General features: G+C 44.9%; 1 pseudogene; it reads left to right on the top strand.

Moving 5' to 3' along the window:
• The first annotated feature begins 18,038 nt into the window (after nt 1–18,038).
• LOC120586439 (uncharacterized) lies at nt 18,039–18,157 on the top strand (annotated as a pseudogene).
• The last annotated feature ends 2,049 nt before the right edge of the window (nt 18,158–20,206 follow it).

The raw sequence follows: 20,206 nt of genomic DNA, 5'->3' as shown, positions 1-20,206 counted from the left end.
AACATTTTAAAAATCATTCATTTAATTTCAATGTTCTAGAAGTTTCATGGCATTTCGCTTTTTGTTTCTTGTTTTATTTTTTTATTTTTTGGTCTATGAATGCTAAAAATTCCCTTGGGAACTCCTCATGTAATTATTTGAAAATGATACAAGGTGATTTGGATGAAAAAGACTTGAAGTTCAGACCAGGATTTAGAATTATTGTTAACAACTTAGAGAATTAAGATGTTATACAATTCTTGTTATTGAAGAAAAAAAAACAATTTTTTTCTTTATTATCACTAAGATTAATGTTTTGCTAAATTATATTAGGGAATAGATTCGTTTTTAATTTAAATAAAGTTGTACTGTTTTATGTATATATATGTGCATGTGTTGACATATGTGCCTTTTCCCTTTAGATCGTCTTTGAGGGAGCTTACAGAGAGGAGAAACCAAAATGTATTCTATTAGAAAAAAGATAAAGAACAAGTAGATAAATTACCTTCTTCGGTTTGTTAAAAGGTCATTGTGTCCCACTTTGGCGTTCCCCTGATGTTTAATTTGTCTGGATGCCAAGCAAAATCTGGCTGAAACTCCTCGTCAACAAGATGTGAGCCAGTGAGGTGGGCCAAACAAGATGGTTAAAATTAAATCTGAGTAGGAGAATATTTAATGTTTGCCAGGGGACGGGGACAGGGGTGGGGGTGGATATCATGAGAGAGTGCTTTCTCAGGGACAAACAGTTTTGCCTCTTGACTGTGGCAGGGTCACATGTGGGATCAGATTGCACAGAGCTGCATAGGCACACACACACGAGTGCACGTACAACCTGGTGGAAACTGAATACGGTCTGTGGGGTCGTTAACAGGATTGCACTAAGGTCATCTCTTGGTTTTGATATCGTCTCACATTCATATAAAATGTCACTTTTGGACACTGCATAATGGGTTCATGAGACTCTATGTACAGTTTTTATCACTGCCTATGAGTCTATAACTTTTTTTTTAAGTTTAAAAGTTAATATTCAAAGAAAGTAATGGTATAGAACCCTAAGAAATAGTACTTTTAATGAAAGAATGCCAGCCATCTATCCAATTAAAAAAATCTGACCATGGAAATTATTGTGCGGTAAAAATAATTAATGACTAGGTGAAGTGTTTTTAAATGATAGCTCAAGCTCATTTTCTTCTTTAGTTCTTTAGACCTTATTTATTTATTTTATATTTTTTATTGCTTGGGTTACCAGTAGCTAAAAAGTCATTTATGATCCAATAACTAAATATTCTATTTTAAAACAGAGAGTTGACAATTTAATAGCTTATGAAGAATCTCCATGGGTCATGGATGCTTACGATAATATTCCAAGTAGTAAGAGATTTTTAAAGTCCTCTAAGGATAGCATGACAGGATTTCAACATTCATTTCTCTTTTAATGCAAACGAACTTCTCAGGCTAAAGTCTTTTTTCTTCATCGTTTACGGTCACCTTGAACGACCTTCACCTGCTACACGGTGCTTGCCCTCGGGGAAAGCTTGAGTAAGCTGTGTTTTTCTTTTGATTTGCAGCCCCTGGCAAAGGAGCAGCCACAAGATTCAGGTCCCGCGTGTCGTGTTTGTTGACTTGCCCATGTAAACTCTCATGATCCGTATGAGCAGGACTCACAATGCCACGCCTCTCCTGGAGCTGGGGAACCCATCCTAGCTTGTATGAAAGCCCTGGATAAGGGACCTTCTTGATGCTCAGAGAGGTAACGGGGTTAGAAGTTATCCAGCCGTCATTTCCAGCAGGCTCTGAAAGTGACTTCTGCTGTTCAAACAGAACAGCAAAGGTGAGCCGGCCATCCAGTCTCAGAGAGCGAGGACTCCGAGTATCTCAGGCCTGACAGCTGTTACTGCATCTGAGCCTAGATTTTCTACCCACATCTTCCTTCGGAAGTGTATTTCCTAATGGTAATTTAAACACGCGAACTTAAAATAATTCCATCTGGTCTCTTGGTGACAACAGGGAAGCAAGGTGACTCCCTCCTCTCCGCATGCGAGTCCTGTGAGACCCGGTTCACGGGGCTCTGGCGCCACGGGAGGAGCTTGCCGCTCAGCAGGCGGAGAGGAGGAACCCCGGCTTCTCTGCGGGGACTCCCGCCCAGCTGCACAGCTAGACCAGGGTTCTTGGGCTCATCGCCGTGGCGGGTCACTCTCCCCGGCCAGACTGACAAGCTAATTCCTCTTTGGAACAGAGCAGCTCTCAGGGACCCACGCGCTTCACTCCTCTGGGGGCTGGATTAGAGCAGGAGAGAGTCTGTCCCAGGCCTGACTCCTGAAGCTACAATTAAAAATACCTCAAAGGGCCACAAAGCGACCGTCGGTGTTTCTTTTCCAGGCAGCGGCAAGGTGCTCCTGCAAAGAAATGCTGCTGATTACAGCGGCAGGATTCGCGCTTTGTTCCTGAAGCTTTTGTATGTTAAATTTATACGGAAATATGTCTTATGGTGTGGCCCGCTCGCCTGCCGTCAGCACTGGGGAGTTTGGAGTGAGATGGGGAAATGGGTCGTGGACGGTGACGAGCTGCAAGTGGAAGGAACACTTTTCTCTCTGGCCACACACTGTCAAGAATTCAACCTTAAACCACCCATGTCATTCCAGAGTGCGAGGAGCAAACAGTTTCAGGAGTGAGCCAAAGGCAGAGCAATGGGCCACTCTGACCGGCCCTGTGCTTGTCACCCTGCCTCCGTTACCCTGGCAGGCTCTCCGAGTCTGATCAGGCATGACGAGGTCAGGGCGGATCTGAAGGTGCCACCGTGGGGTGGGCACTGCTGCTGAGATGTCCTCAGGGCGACCACTGCTCGCTGGGGTAGGAATGAAGGGCTGAGCAGGACCCCAGGGCAGAGGGCATGGGCCAGGAAGACTGGAAGGGTCCCACGTCAGCGGTGGGCTTAGGGGCAGAGCGCAGGGGCTGGAAGAGAGCCCCAGTGCCTGCCGAGCAGGAAGCCGGGCCGAGGGCCAGTCCGGAGGACTGGTTCAGAGGTGCATCTGATGTATCTGATGAGGAAACGCAGTTTCATGGGAAAAACGTAGCACTGGATGAGCCAGGCCAGGCCTCGCGCACCCTGGAGTTTATGTCCTAGTGGGTGATGGGTCAAGACAGACACGAGGCAGCACTTGCAGATGCTACTGGGATGGTGCAGGGCGGAACTGGGGGAGAGGGAAGGGCAGGAGGCAAAGCAGGAGGCGGGGAAGGCAGTGGCAGTTTGAGGAGCAACAGGCCTGTGTGCCTGACTCTGACGCAGATGACATCAGGCACAAGCCTGAGGACAGCATCTCTAATTCAGAAGGGGCTCTTGCTAATCTCCTAGTCTGTTGAGGCTGACGAGGGCCAGGCATGACTTGTGTTCCAAGAGCTTTGGAGCCTAGGGAGCAGGGACAGTCAACTTTGTCCCTTACCTTGTTTGCTCACGCCATCCCCACGGATCGTGGATGTCACCATGTCAGAGCTTCAGAGACGGTGGAGGGGTGGGCGTTAGAGTCTACGTCCTCTCAGTTATGTATTTTAAACACGTAAGATAAACCTTTGCATCTAAATGGTTTGCGTTTGCATTTCATTGGCTATTCTAATAAGAGAAGAGATATTCAAAAAAGCTATTAAATCAGGCAACTATATTATTAACTATTGTCCCCAAAAGGATCATTTGATAAAAAGAAACTAAACTTGCAAAAAGATGCCCAAGATAAGGTAAAATGAGTTTTTTTTTTTTTTGCTTTTTTGTTTTTTTAGGATGACACCGGAGGTTTGCTGTAAAGATAAATTTACAACTTAAGGCAGAGAATTGAAATTGCGTTACAGAATCTCTCCCTTTGTACTGAAAGTGTTAAAACGTAGCAGAAACCAGAAGCCCAACCCCAAAGTACATAGTGCCCCAAACACAGAGATGTCTATAACCCGATGGCACAAACACCCCAAACTTGAAACCAAAGAAAGAAAAGTGATTCGAGTAAAGTACAGCACAGTTCACTCCTGACTCTGCTCCATTCCCTAGAAACCATAGCGGTAAGTCAGCAAATCATGAGGTTCTTCTTTGTCTCTCCCAAATATGTGGAGATGGAACCCAGGGGCGTCCTCGACTTTTATCTGAGGGGCACTGGCCCGAGCCTCTGGGGAGAAATCAGTGAGGCGGGTAGGGGGAGGGGGAGGTAAGAATTCCATGGTTTCCTGTGGGGTCGAGGTCTGAGGCTTTGGTGCACCTCCCAAGCCCCACCTGGCTACAGGGCACTTCACACACAGAGCAAGGTGGGAGGAGAGACATCAGATCCTCTTCTCCCCTGCCGTGCCCGTGTGCCTCAGGAGACCGACAGCACCCTTATACCCAGACATCACCCTGGAGCTTGGATGGAAAAGCAGCTGTGTTCTGGATTCGATAGGCAGTGGGTCCTGCGAGATCAGAGCAAGGAGAATGTTGGCCCAGCCGTTCGACCCCGAGTAGGATAAAAGAGAATTTTCTGAGGGGAGTCTACCTTCACGCCTCATCACAAAACATGCAAGAAAGGAGGCGCCATGTAAACGACAAACTCAGAAGTTGGAAGGAAAACAGAATTCGAGGAGCTCTGGAGAATTTGTCACAATGGTGCCACGTTGCGTGACAAGTTGATGAGGCAGGCGTTCAAAGAAATGATAGCTCAGAGACAAGGCGAATAAATAAGAGTGCGAGAGGGAACGGGAGAGGGCGTGCCCCAGGAGACGCATGCGAAGAACAAAATATTCTCACCGCGTTCACAAACGCAGCAGAAACAGCGAGGAGGAGCATGAGACCCAGTCTAACGCCAGATCATTCCCCAAGGAAACCTGAGATGCCCAGAGGCGATCGAATCGCAGACTATTAAAACGGACATTGTGTTATAATCGGAGAAGCTAGTAGACATGGAAAACAGACCACAGCGATCCCATGTAATTGCTGGTCGTGAGGATGAATTGACAACGGGCTTCGAAGCTTCCTGGAAAATTTCTGAATTAGTAGAAGGACTGAATCACCAGGTCGGAGAATCACACTGGGTTCGCAAAAGCTGGTATGAAATCCTCAACACCAAGACAGGCGTGAAGAGAATTTCAAGGACAAAGGACAAGAGAATAAGTCAGCCCTAGCTGGGGAGTTGGTGTAAGCCCTGGCTACTGCGGTTTGTTCTCTGCAAAGGACACTGAAACAAAATGATGAAAGAATGAGAGTCTGCTGAATCCTCGTCAAGGAACAAAGACATTTAAGCGTGGACGAGCTTATGACAGATGATCTCTACCAGGCCTTCTTAAGTAGAAAACTAAATAATGAAATCTACCCAGTTAACAAAGAACCAAAGTGCGTAACTCAGGTAACAGAGAAGTCACAGGAAAAGCATGGATCTCACAGAACTCTGAGCAAAAATGAGGTCAGGGTTAGGGTGAGATGTGTTTTCATTTCCATAATTTAAAACACTTACAAAATGAAGACTTCGCACAGGACACCATGTTGGAAGCACAGACGAGGACCTAGCAGGCCACGGATCGATACCAGTCCACGGTCCTGAGGTTGGGGACCCCTGATACGTAACTTCTCCAGGAGGCGCAGGGAGGACAGGTGGGAGGGGTAGGTGTGTTCGCTCTGTCGTGTGTCCTGTTTCTCATCACGTAATGTTTACCCCACGGGGAGCTCACGATGCCTTGCATTTGTGGATCGAGTCCCCCAGCTCTTGGTGGACCCTCCAAGCCGACACTGTGGTCCATGGCGAGTTATTTTATCCAAGGCTCGAGTCCATGAGAGAAAGGGGACAAGTTTGGGCATCTGGAGAAGGACACGCGATTTGTGTCCTGCTGCAGATGGCCACTTCCTCTGAGCACCTGCGTGGCCAGCTGCATCTGCACGTCCTGAGAGGTCAGAGTTCAACAGGGGTCTTTACTGTGCCCCGTCCGGCAAGGTTTGCCGTCTTCAAGAGTGTTCGCCCCAATTCCTGCCGCCGGGTGGCTTCTCCGTGTCCTCTTGAGGTTGTCTTAGTCTCTGAGACTTTTTTAGGCTTTCAGTGCTTCGGGGCCGGAGATCTGTCTCACCTGCTTCTTCTCACTGCACGCTCTGGGCGGGAGGATGCCCACCACGGAAGCCTGTGGATGAATGAGCGAGTGAGCACGCGAACGGCATTCTTGGCCGTCTCTCCATTCTGTTCCCCTCCCCTGAGGATTCCACGCCATCGCGTTGTAGTGGCTTTTGCCGTATATGGCATCGCTTCAGGCGGGAAGCGTAAATCCTCGCCCAAACCTGTGCGAAACAGGCTTCTTCACATGCAGAGCTGCACATTGCAGTATTCATCATGGCGCTAAGTGATTCTCCCGAGGCGACGGTCTGCCGCTTCCGTTATGAGTAACGGTAGTCTGCCTACTGCTTGCTTATTATAACCTAAGAATTGTGCTAAATGCTTCACATAGACATGATCTAAATTATTCTTCCAAGTGACCCTATGAGGGAAGTACTCTTTATCTATTTTCTACATGAGCAAACAGGCTTACTGATGTTAAGTAACTTGTTAAATAAATGGTAAGCTAGATCTCATATGGAGGTGGCGTGTGATTTGAGCCCAGATCTGTCTGACTCAAAACCTGTGTGATGGCTGCTCCTTGGCACTACTGGCGCGTAGTATTAAAAGTTATCCTTATTTTGCTGCGTCGATTCTCAACCTGGGACAGTTCTGCTCCCCCAGGGGACATTTGAGAATGTCTGGAGACATTTTGGTCGTAATAATTGATGTGAGTGTGGAGGGGATGCTGTTAGGATCTAGTAAATTGAAGCCAAGGAGACCGCTGAACACCCTACAATACCCCGGACAGCCACCACCACGAGGAATTATCTGGCCCCAAAGTCCACAGCGCCGAGGCTCATCAATAGGAGTGAACCTCTTCCGTGGTGACGGATGCAGACAAGCAATGCAAACCCAGCAAGGTGTGTGATTGAGGGTTACCCAGACTCCTTTTAAACAACGTCCGTTGAAAAGTGTGTCTCGCATGTCACTTCTAGGACAAAATTCACCTTTGCGGTTGTGATCTCTTATTGGGCCATTGTTGATTTACCTTCCTCATTTGCAAAGTGGGATTTACCAGCCAATATGCATCACTCCACCTCTGCCAGCGCTGTTAGGACACCCAGCTGTCACTTGTCTACCTCATCGGCTACCTCGTCAACACATTAGAAGAGCAAGTGACAACTCAGAAACCGGAAACTTTCCGGAAAAGTTGGTCCCCAACAATGGGCAGGGGCTGAATAATCAGAGGGCTGACGTTCCAGGAGCGGGAGGCCTTACCCGGGCAGACACCAGCGTAAGTGAGCTTACAGAAAATCGGCAGGTCATCCGAAGCACAGTCCAAGGGAGCAATAGAGAGAACATGGCAATAAAATGATCAATGGCTTTGAGGAAAGGCCGGAGCCAAACTATAAATGTTCTTGAAAATCAGACTCAAAAGTTTATGCCTGGCCCAGTGCATCGTAAGGGCCCTGGTGCCTCCTGACTTGGGAGCACCTGCGTTTCTGACTTTTGCAAGTCACCACCTGGCCTCCTTCGGGGAGTGGATCTGGCGTCTCCAGACCCAGATGTTGTTGCTCAGTCCTGTGCCCAACTCCAGGGAGACCGGTTTAGCTCGAGGGCCTTTAATTGTTAATTACAGAGAAGAAGTAGATGGAAGATCTTTTTTAAAGTTTAAAGTAACTAATACAGTTTTTAAGACTTTACTCCTGGTCTGCAGTTCTAGCGAAGCTCTCTTGGAATGTAAAGTCTCACTTTCCACAACCTTCGGCGGAAGTGCTAACTTTCTTTCCAACACCCCTGTCCTTTTGATCACTCCTTCGCAGAAGCCCAGGCTAAGCCTTTCTGCAAAGAGTCCCCCTCCCAAGGCAGACCCGACACTAGCGACCGCCCTCCGCCACACCACACGATGCTTTTCCATTGCTGTGTGTCTCCGAGGCCCCACTGCTGATGACCACTCGACAAAAGGAAGCCTGCTCCACAGAAATACTGACCCTAGGAGAAGTATACGCCTCTGGGGCATTTCTTAACAAGGCAGGGAATACGAATAGTCATATTAAACTGACATCTCCTCACCTCCTGTTAGAAACCAGGCTCCGAGTTTAGCATGCGTGAATCCATGCAAAGCTCCCAACAGCCCAGGGAAGAAGGTCAGTTCCTATTATTCTTATTATTTTTTAAAAAGTCTTAGCTAAAAGAGTAGAAAACTTACGTCCATCTAAAAACCTGCATGCAGATGTTGATAGCAGGTTTATTCATAATTGCCAAATCTTGGAAACAACCAAGATGTCCCTCAGTAGGGGAACGGATAAATAAACCATGGTCCATTCAGACGATAGAATATTTCTCAGCACTAAAATTAAATGAGCTACGAAGCCATGAAAGACGTGGAGGAACATTACATGCATGTGACTAAGTGAAAGAAGCTGATCTGAGAAGTACTGTATGAGTCTGACTATATGACATTCTGGAAAAGGAGAAACTATGGAGGCAGCACAGAGATCAGTGCTTGTCAGGCGTTAAGGGAGTCGGAGGGGTAAATGGATGGGACACAGGACTTTGGGGGCAGTGAAAACACTCTGCATGGTACCATGATGGTGGACACATGTCATTGTACGTCTGTTCAAACTCAGACAACGTATAGTACTGAGAGTGAACCCTAATGGACTCGGGTGACAATGATGAGTCAATGTCGGTTCCCCGGTTGTTATGAATGTGCCACTCCGGTGGGTGTTCTTGATAACGAGAGGCTGCGTGTGGGGGGAAAATGGGAATTCTCTGTGCCTTCTGCTCAGTTTTGCTGTGAACCCAAAACTGCTCTAAAAATACGGTCTATACAAATCGTCTAAGAAATATTAATTGAGAACTAAATGGAAATGTTGGTTTTTAAGATGCACGTTGATCATCCTTCTAGTTTTATTTGGGTTGCCATGAAATTCACAAGTTAGTTATATAATATACACAAGGTATCTCTCTTTGTCTTTGGCAATCTGAAAAGTATTCTACAATTCCACAGCAATATGCTCATAACACAGTTTTCCTAACATTCGTTGAACTCTCCCGACAGCCTACAGGTTTTCATCTGTTAGTTTCCTCTGTTTTAGAGTTTAGGAGATTCGCTTTGCGGGGAATATTGCAAGTATTTTGAGAGACTTTAAGTTCAAGGGAATTTCCTTTGATTCAAACAATATGTTTTAAAAATCACCCTTGCGTTTGTGATAATTTAATGAGAGATTCGTATTAACGGCATCGCCCTTCCAACTGTGGAAGACATGTAAGTTTAACTGACAATATGGAGACAGTGAAATTCCAAACCGTAGTAAAATAAATAAACACATGAAAACTCAGCCTTCGTGCGTTAAGACATTTCCATACGAAAGATGAGATCACGTGATGCAAAAGACCGTAGCAACCACGTTAGCCACCAGCTGTCCCTAAGCTCGGGCTCTTCCCTGCTCATTCCAACTGCATCTTCCTGTCACTGAGATTGAGAGGCTCGGCCAAGTACTCAAGGAAAACCCCACAGAGTGACTTCCCACGTGGATGATGGTGTCTCTTTGCCGGTAGATCTGTTGACCGGAGGACTGTCTATATTTCTTCATTTTTCCTGCATCTTTTTTCCAAATTGTCAAGTTGCTTCAGTATTATAAAAATTGTTTATTTTCCCTCTTTAAACTCTCAAAGTTTTTCCATTTCTCCATTTGCCATTTTTTATTTTATTTTAGTTTAGTTTAGTTCCGTATCAGTCTATCAGTGTCTTCATACTAAGTTTGAATTTCAGTTTGGTCCACTCTCAGAGATGAAGAGATGAATGAGAATTTTTCTTGACTCTACTTATTCGAGTGGCAATGCTTTTTAGTCTTTTGTCATTTTTCTCCCCACTTTATGAGCATTTTTTCTTATTCTTGTATCATCCCAGTGAGATATTATCAAGAGGAAACATGACGAAAGTATCTTTCGTTGAGAACTTTCTTTTCCCCCCATTTAGATGTGAGTTAAGATAACAGAGACAGATCCTCAACTCTGAAGATATTGTAAGTTAAGTATTGGGGCTTCGCGTGTTCTTTGCTAAAGCGGGAAGTGTCGTGAACCCCCGTTCAAGCTAAGTCTCCCCACCTTGCCTTCTCTGTCTCTGCAGTATTTCTCACCCACTGACCCACTGCTCCCAGCTCCGTGGAGCAGAAGCTGCTGTGCCTCGGTGACCACCGCACTCTGGGCAGAGAACAGAACGAGGACTGGTGTAAAGTGGGTGCCCACGACATCCTTGTTGAGAGAAAGAGAGTAGGTAGGAAAAAATCAGGCAGAAAGGGAGGTCTTTGACTAAAAAACGATGCGATCAGATCTGATTCAGTCTGACGTCTACAAAGAGAGATGCTCTATGCTGACCCCAGACCTGTTTCCTTGACACCTCGGGCACTTCCACGCCTTCCCCCCACCTTCCTCATCCCCTCAGTGTTAGCCTGGCTCAGAGTAACAACACAAATTGGGGGTGTTTTAGCTTCCTAGGGCTATCAAACAAATTACCACAAAATTGGTGGCTGAAAACAACAGAAATTTATTCTCTTATACTTTTAGAGGCCAAAAGTCTGAGGCCAAAACATGTCAGCAGGATGACACTCTCTCTGAAGTATTAGAGAACCCTTCCTTGCCTCTCCCAGCTTCTGGGGTGACTCTTGGCTTTCTGTGACACATGGCAGTGGGGCTGCAATCTCTGCTTCTGTTACGAGGGATGCAAGGCAACCCACTCCACGGGAAGAAGTTTCTGTTAAGGATTTCTTTGTTCCTGGACTGTGTAGGGGGTGAGGCTATATGTCCCGGGCAGGTTTGGAGGGAAGTGTTTTCTCTTAGAGGCAGACACAACGACAGCCAGCAAAGCACCAGGGTCACTGGGACACAGTTTAACTTCTGTTTGGGCTTTTTCATTGAATTAAGGCCACACTCTTTTAGGGTCTATGTTTACAAGTTTCTCTTCCCATGTTACGATTCCGTCTCTATAACCCCTGTCTTCATGAAACGCAAGAGGATCCTCTGTAGACTAACAGCGATTCTAGAGAGGCAATAAGGTAAAGTCAAGTGTGGCCTCCCCAATATTTACATATCTGGATTCAGTCAAGGGGTCTCTGGCCCGGGGTTCCTGGTGGTCATCGTGTGTGAAAGAGTCCGGACAATCTAGGGCTGGGAACCACAGGGTGGAAGTGTGCGTCCAGGAGAGCCAGCAGCGGGGTACGGCCGTGCAAACATCCCCGAGGATGGAGATTAGAGCAAGACAAACCTCTGGGCTGTCTGGGCTGTGAGCACGTCGAAAAGTAGATGCTGCCCAGGTGATCTTGAGCTTGGTAGGTCGTAAGCTGCGGCGTGCACAGATCATGAGCTTCCCAGAACACGGGAGGAAGCCTGGATACATCAGAAAACACTGTCGGGGCAACCTCGGATCTACTTATTGATGACGAAAATGATGAAAAACTCTAGTGCGAATCAGGATACGTATAAACGTGATTGATGACAATGAGATGATTTTGTACCTTAGGAGTGATTTGTTGTAATGGTCACTGACTTGTTTACTGTTGTTGTTTGGAGTCTTTTATTGTGCCTTCGAGTGTATTTAAAAAATCCGAAGTTGATAACACCAGCCTTTCCAAGAGTCTAAAGGCCTGTGATCTGACGGCCTCGGTCCACCTTTGTCTTGATCTCTGTTAATACCCCATCTCGGTGAGCAACCCATCTACTTCATTGCTCTTCAGGGAGCGTGGCATTTCCTGAAAGCATCATGGTCTTCCTGACCTCCTGGACTTTCGCATGCTGTACCACCCTGCTGTCCAGCCCATCCTTGCTTTTCCCGTTCAGCACGGGGAGGCCACGTGAGCTTTGGGGTGCTCCTGGACACGGCACTCTGGGGGAGGGCCATCGATGCTAAACCAGACTTGAGAGTGTTTGATCCACCTCTGCACCTCCCGGCCCCACCCAGAGCCTGCATCTACTGCATCTAAATATAGAACAGTACTGCCTGGCTTAGCTGAATTGGCCTTTTCTAAAAAAGTAATGACTTTGGTCTGCTGGGAAATATTCTGAAAGTTAATATCCCAGAGTGTCAGAGAGAAAATGAACAAAGAATTGCTTCCAGTCAGCTCAAATACATAATGATTTTGTGATGTTTCCTAATTACATTTTTTATTGAAAAATGTGTCTAGATGTTCGCATCTCCAAGAGCACAGCCACAAAGAACTATATGATCTGGAAGCTTCCGGGTTGAGAATTTTGTCATTTCTTTTCAAATATGTGTCTTTCGAATTTCACATTTTTTTATGAAAATAGTGATATGATAATGCAGTTTACAATAGATATTGATTAAGTCTTTTTTTGTGGATGAATTACTTTCTGATGAATAACTCTGATCAAGAGTTACTCTCAATGCACAGTATTCGCATTAATATAATCCAAGTATAGATGGTTCTACATTAATAAAGTGACAGTATTTGAAAGCAGATGAGTCAAACAGAATAATGTAACATAGAAGGCCGCAGGGACTTCTCTCGCTTCTGGACTTTGTTCCGGAAAATCGAATTCAAAATACCACGTACTTTTAAAGACTAGTGTCACATAGCTTTTTTTTCTTTCTTTCTTTCTTTTTTTTAGACAGCAGTGAATTCACTTTCAACAGATTTTCTGGCTAAGATAAGTGGCTAAAAATGGTTTTCTTTTTAACCATTTTGACCTAGTTGTGCTTGGCTGCACTTTCCACAAAAAAAAAGAAAAAGAAAAAGAAAAAAGAAAAACAAAAGGGCCCATACAAATCTTAGAAAAAGAATTTCATATGACCCCGAACCAAGATTCAGTACCGTTTCCGGGGAAGTCCTTTTAATTTCTTACTTATTGGAGAACTTGGTTTCACATTGAGGAATTGCTGGACTGTCATGAGGTCCCCCATTTTTTTTTTTTGCTTTAATGTTAGAGTCATAGGCCCAGCAAAGGCCTGGCACAGAGTGGGTATTCTGCAAATGTAGCTTTCAATGAAAAATGCAAAAGAAAAGATATATAATAGATACCTGGTAATAAAGATCGCATCTTTGCAATCCATTCAGCAATGTAATACATATCACCCAGTGGGCTGTAGACAATAAGCCAGTGCTAATTAAAGTCAGCTGGCATTCACAATTCTGAGAAGTGCTTAACTGGATGCTTTCTACTGGTCATCTTGTTAGATGGAAATTTTCCTCCCAAAATAACATGAGGGCCGTTATTGTGGTTATTTTTAAGGCAATGCTTCCACAGGGTGAGTAATGAAAGCAAAACCTATCGGAATACAGTGAAATGTAATTTTTTTTGAAACGGTGAGCTTCCTTTATTATTAGAGAATTACATGGTATTTCATTGAATAAACGTGATCCACTGCACGAGGTAGGTACTGATGTTGGTCTTTCATCGCTCCAAACAACACGGCTAGGCACGCCCTCGGGCATGCGCTGTTTCCCTTACCCGTGAGCTCCCGTCAGAGCATCGCCAAGTCGAAGGCTATGTGCTTTTTACATTTGGAGAATATCTCCATGTTACTCTTCAAAACAGTGATATTAAAGAATGCTTCGAACAGCAACGCGTAAGAGTGAGTTCTCCACACTACTGCCAACGTTTATCAAGTTCCTTAAATTTTTTGATAATCTAATAATTGAAAATGGTGTGGCATTTAGTTTTTATTGTATTTTTTAAATAAGTAACATTGACTTTTTAAATGTATTTGAAAGTATTTTTCACAGTTATTGCCTAATTTTTTTATTAGGTTGGTTTTTTTTTTTTAAATTTGTTTTTGCTAATTTGTGAGAGCTGTGTGTCTTAAAGATATTACCTCTTCGTCTGTGACATGTGTTATAAATATTTTCCTAGTTTATATATTTGCTTTTACTTTATTGCTGGTATTTATTTTGCCATACAGTAAATTTTATATTTTTTTATATAGTCAAATATAATATTCGTCAGGGTAATTTGAGTTTTGGACTTTGTTTCAAGTGTCTCTCCTACTCTGAGGCTATTTGTTAAATTTCCAAGTTCTCTTTTAATATGTTTAAGGTCCAAATTTTAACATTTCATTCTTATTTTCATCTGGGTTTTATTTTGATGTAAGCAGTAAAGTATGCATCTAAGTTTATTATTTTTCCCAGAGGCTAAATAGATACAACGCATACGTGTGTGTGTATCTGTGTATTATACATAGTTTCATAGCATCACATGTTTATGAAGGTAAGGAACTGCACAGGGCTAAGAGAGATGCATTATTTTTTAAAATAACATGTCTTATGAAATATTTAGAATTTCAGAATGATAAAGCCCAAAGAAAGGAAAGTGTGAGATAGGCTGTTGTTACGAACTGAATGTTTGTGTCCCTCCCCCAACTCATGCATTGAAGCCCCACCCCCCAGTGTGATGACATGTGGATATGGGGCCCTTGGGAGATAATTAGAGCTAGATGACGTCCTGAGGTCAGGCCCCTGATATGATGGGATTAGTGCCTTTATAAAAAGAGACATCAGCGAGTTTGGTCCCTCTCTACCCATCCATTCTCTGCACCAAAGCCATATGAACACACGGCGAGAAGGCTGCCGACTGCAAGTCAGGAGGAGAGTCCTCACCGGACGCTGACCATGCTGACACCCAGTTCCAGAACTGTGAGAAAATAAGTTTCTGTTATTTTCATTATTCAAACCACTCAGACGATGATGTTTTGTAATGGCATCCCATGCAGGCTAAGACAGATGTCTTATGTATTTATCAGCTAAAATAAGTCCAGATAATGTCTAAATTAAAATAGAAGGAATAGGGATTAGACATAAGAAAGAACTTTCTGACAATTAGACTAACCAAATACTAGAATGAGCTACGGAGGGTTTCCTGAAAACCACCTTGGTAGGGAGGGGTTGGGGGCTGGAAGATGAAACGACCAACTCCCCTTACTCCTGGGATTCAAACACCTGCTTGCAGAGCGGGGGCTTGACCATTTGATTCCTTAAGTTTATTTTCTCCTCGGCGACTTACATATTAGATGTCAAATTTAATATTTTTATTTAATGTTTCCGTGAAGTCATTGATCAACTGGTTTATGACTACTCTTTACCTTAGGATTTAATGTTTCAGAAAAACTTTCATGGACATCATAATTAGTTCAGTGACATGGACGCTCCATTAAATGAAACAAGGTAGAGCTGAATTTTGTCAAGATATTTGCATTTAAAAAAAATAGCTGATTTTTACTCCTATTGCTTGAGTGTTGAAAAATCAAGTTAGACTCCAAGTTAAAAATATATATGTACATCTACAGACTCAATCATTTGTCTTCGATTACACAACAATTCAGTGGTAGGTTGATATTAAACTCATAGCCTCTGTAAGTCTGGCTCGTATGTAACCAGCTTTTTCCTATGTAGGAAAACTTACAGAGAGAATTCTGGATGCATGGATGTCATATTTGAATAAAGTTCTTTTTTATTTTTATTATTTGCATCGGCTCATTGGTTTTCTTAGTAGATTTGGGGTCCAGGGGAGCCATTAAGGACTGAGTTCGTGCGTTGCTGCTCTGCCGAGGGCACCCCAGCCATAGAAAACCTTTCCTTCCTTCCAAGTGCCCACGAGCTTTCAAGTAATGACTGGGGAGAAACTGTGATTTATAGCTGTGAACATAGAAAATCACTTGGAGGTAGTCAGAAAGGAGAGATTCAGAAGATACACGGCATTAGAAGCTACATCAGAAAAATAAAATCTGAGTATAAATAATTGTGAGCTATTTTATTATTCCTTCAACTTCCCATCCGACAGAACAAAAATGAAACCAATAGTGGGAACAAAAAAGCTGCCTGCAGTCCCAACTGGGACTTATTTATGATAAACTTTATTTATGATAAAGCCTCTGGGTCTATGTGTTGAACTTCTCCATACCCACATCCTGACGAAGATCACACGGTTTTAAAACCACCAGTGCGTACCAATGAGCAGATAAAGTCAATGAGGGCCAATGACTCTCAATATCCTGAGAAAAATGCGTTGTCAAAGGAAGTCTGTCAAAACAACTCAATTCTGGTTACACGGCTGCCCATCAGTGTCACCCGGGAACGTCAGTGCTAGTTAGTGTCCCTCTCTGTCTAGTCAGGTTAAACTCCATTGTGAGTCACTGGTGGTTTGGAACCTGGTGATTGGTAAGATCAGGTTGACGTGCCAGCCATTAGCAAGTCAACTAGGCTAACTGCTGCTGGGCACATGGGAATTTTAGCTACTTCGCCCAGGGATACCCTAGGGACACAGGGGTGCAGAAATGGCTGATGAGATCGACGCATAATCCTTTCCTTGTGACACGCACTCTGTTCTACCTACCAATTCTTCTGACTGCCCTCGCCACTCCATTAAGGCACCTCACACAGGCTCCAGAGCACAAAGGTCCCCATTCATCAGCATTTAAAAATGAAGGCATTTTTCTTCAAAGCTGATGCTACTGGTCCTCACTGGAAAAGCTTTCTCCTCCAGCTCTCTGAATCGTGCACTGGTAGGTTATGGTTCCTTAGTTCAGGGTAGTTGTTTCTTGTGAATGGCCAAATCAGGTGGTAGGTATTCTATTCAACAAGGCAGACACAGCTGGAACAACCTGGCATCCCCAACAGCTCACGAGGCATGGACCCCGGGACATGGAGCTGGAAGGCAGTTCTCTATCTAAACAGCTCCAGAGATCACAGAAGCCATGGTTCATCTATCTTGGTTCTAATTCTCTGTTCACCTCCGTTTCTGTTCCTTTGCTTTTGTCTTGTAATTAAAAAATTGCACTGGAGGATTTAAACAGAGAAGGAAGACTTTATTCAAGGCAATTGTGGTAAGGGAGAGAGTCTATTACAATAGGGAGAGAGACTGAACTCCATTCCACTGAAACAGAAGATGGTTTTTAAGCGTGGGGAATGGGGGCGAGCTAGTCGGAAAGTACTGCAGAGAACTGTGAGGTGGTTGGCCAGTGCGGGTAGGCCACCTGGGTGTGCTAATCGGTGCTTGCCGGAGCTAGGCTCCCGCCTCCCATAGGGACTGGGAGATGGGACGCTGTCCTCCTTGATAATCACATTTCAAAGGCATGGCCCCTATAGGTCCCTGCGAAAGACATTTTCTGGGTTGTAGAACTGGCAAGAGAGTAGAATAAGATCTACATCTCAAAGGGGCGGAAAAAGGGTTCAGAACAGCCAGTTTTCTCAAGTAGGTGTTCTAGGGACAGGGAAGCCAGGGGCTGGAGTCAGGAAGAAGCCTGCCCAGAGCTTGATCAAGCCGAGGACAGAATGAAGGCTGATCTTCAGTCCGTGCACGTCGTACTTCTCCCACCTGCGATCAAAGCCCCCCTCTCTGTACCCGTCCTCTACCCCTAACCCCAATGTGTCATCTCTCTCTCTCTCCCCCTCCCCCCACTTTCTCCTCTATTCTGGCAGTCTTCTTTTCCAGCCCCACTTCCACGGAAACCTTCCTGCAGCCCCGCACCTCCACCCCCTCGTCATGCTGGTACTGTCCCCTACTGCCTGTCCTCTCCCCAAGACACGACCATTCGTTACTGCCCATCTTTCCCCCAAGACTCAAAGTCTCCGGTTCCAAGCCCACCCTGTTGTCTCTGAATTCCTGAGACCCCTCCTGTCACTTGAGCACACAGTGGGAATTCAATCGATACCTGCTGATGGGTAAAATCTGCATAAATGCTGGTTTTATTCAATTGTGTAGAGAAAACATTTTAACATGGCAAGCTTTCCAGAACAGGAAACTGATTCACAGGGAAGTGTTTGCAGGGAATGTTGTTTGAATCTCCCTTGCTCTCACATATCACACGGCTGATGGTAACGTCCTAGGGGGATCATGTGGGCTTCCTCTCAAGTTTAGAAATCCTTCCTAACATATGCTATATTTGTCCATCACATTCCAGTTTATATAAATGGCCTGCATGACCTCATTTGATTTTTTACAACTATCCTGTATAATAAAAGACATAAGACCTTTCATCTGCATTTAAGGCCATGCTACTACGCAAAGCCAGATGCCGTCTATGGCCACGCCACCCTGAACGAGCCCGTTCCCGTCTGATCTGAGAAGCTAAGCAGGGTCGGGCCTGGTTAGTGCTTGGATGGGAGGCCACCTAGGAAGACCAGGTGCTGTAGACGTAAAAAAAAAAAGCAAACAAACAAAAACAAGCCAGATGCTCACTCACGTCCAGAGTTCTTCCACTACCCTCCATATGCCCCATCAGCACCCCCCACTTCCTGTCCTCCACCCCCAGCCTCCTCCCACCCCACTGCCATCCCCGCCCCCACCCCCCGCTCCCCGCCCTGCCCACCCCCACCCCCTTTTACCCCACTTCTTCCAACAAAAGCTCCTTTCTTTCCACCTACTATCAAATCAGATCTCAGAGAACAGGACATGAGCTCGATCTGATTCTGAATTTATTCAGACATAATGATATTTATTTTTTAACATTTCGAGGATTGAAGAAATTGGGAAAAATGAAAATAAACTATTGCTGAGGGGAGAATAAATTTTAAATTGTTCTTCCCTGTTTCTAAGCTGTGACAAAGCTTACGGTACTAGTCTTTAATTCGTGTATAGCCTGGGTAAATTAGACACCTAGTGTCTTATTCGTTACATAAGGATATACCCTGGATGAGTCACTCATTTCTAGAGGCATCCTGGCGCTCATTTTGCCATCCATCCTCGCCTGCTCACATCTATCTGGAGTCTTTCCATTTTTTTTTTCTCATTTTACTTTGTCAGGAAACCTGGGGATTTCCAGCAATGAAAGGAAATGAGGGCAGCAGAAATACCCGCTCAGTATCCTCAAATAATAAAGATATTGTAATAATAAAGATAATAAGGTGATTATCCAAAATATCTTCGCTGGAGAAAAATGAGGACTAGAGAAGCAGATATAAACAACCTGAGCAATAGATAGTATTTGAGCCAATAGGCATTTCTAGAAATTATATTCCCATAACGCTTGATGTAGGTAAGGCTTCAAGTAGCTTTCCTCAAAGAAATCATTATGATAGACTCATATCAATAAAATAGTTGATATTTTTTTTCTTTATGTAAGAAACCAGGCCTCTGGACAGGGCGGAGGTCGTGGCTCACCCGCCGGGTGAACATGGATTTGTTTACACGCTTCCTTCAGATTAGCTCCTCGCCACTTTGCGAAGCTGAGAGGCACCGAATTCGAAGGGCTGAGGCCCAGATCTTGGCTCATTGACTGTGTGAGCCCAGAGTGACCTGGGTAGTGACAGAGAAAATGGACCAGGAGCACAGGCCAGGTCAACTTTTCCTAATGAGCAAGGCCTGGCCGAGCGGCCAAGACACCGTGTGCACAGTTCCAGCCGGGGCAGGAGGCCCCAGCTTCTTGGAAACTCATCCATAGACAACCTGCTACTTGCTTCCACCTGACGTGGTGACATGATCACAGTCCCCACTGTGCATGTGAGCAACTGAGATTTTGGGCTGTCGAGTGAGGCGCTCAGGTCGAGGTAGCAGATATGGATCAGGAGCTCTGGTCTATTCATCTCAGAGCCTGAAACACGAAGCAATTAGTTCCAGGCATTGACAATATTTCCCTGCTTTAGAATAAAGACATGATTGCAAAGCACACGCATTTGGGGGGCGGTCCTCCTGCCATTCCCTCCAGTAAACAGCCTGGGAATTGAATGTGACCTGAAGCCACACAGATCTGCACAGCGGGCTTCGTGGACTCGACAGAACCTGTGCCACTCTCTGAGCAGCAGGGTCAGAAAGGTCGGAGGTGGAGCGGAAGGGAGGATTCTCTAAGTTTCTGAGTATTCAGGGGAAACTGTACGGCTTTTAAGGGTGTGATTGAAAACACTCGTGCACTGATATTCATAAGAGAAACCAAAATAATTTGCTTTCCAAAAAGCTATTTGCTAATTGAGGAGGTACGCATGCACCTGTCACGCTCACTTTAAGAAGCCTACCATCTGCTTCCTTGCAAATCATTTCAACAGGTGCAGAAGCATCACTGCATTTTAGAGCCGGAAGTATCGTTATACTAAGTTCCATAATTATCTTAGGCTTTGGGCTGTGAATGGACTTCAAGGATCCATTAACATCTGGAAAATATCTGTACTCTGGCAGGTGTCTGGAGGGATGTGCGTCTTCTTCCTAGGGAGATGCTTCATCGATGTTGTTTTCTTAGAGTCTGGGTCAAAAAG

Source organism: Pteropus medius, unplaced genomic scaffold (assembly GCF_902729225.1).
Source record: "Pteropus medius unplaced genomic scaffold, Ma_sr-lr_union100, whole genome shotgun sequence".
NCBI classification, from domain to species: domain Eukaryota; kingdom Metazoa; phylum Chordata; class Mammalia; order Chiroptera; family Pteropodidae; genus Pteropus; species Pteropus medius.
The sequence above is the reverse complement of the archived record's forward strand: the minus strand, read 5'-3'. Positions and strand labels throughout refer to the sequence as shown.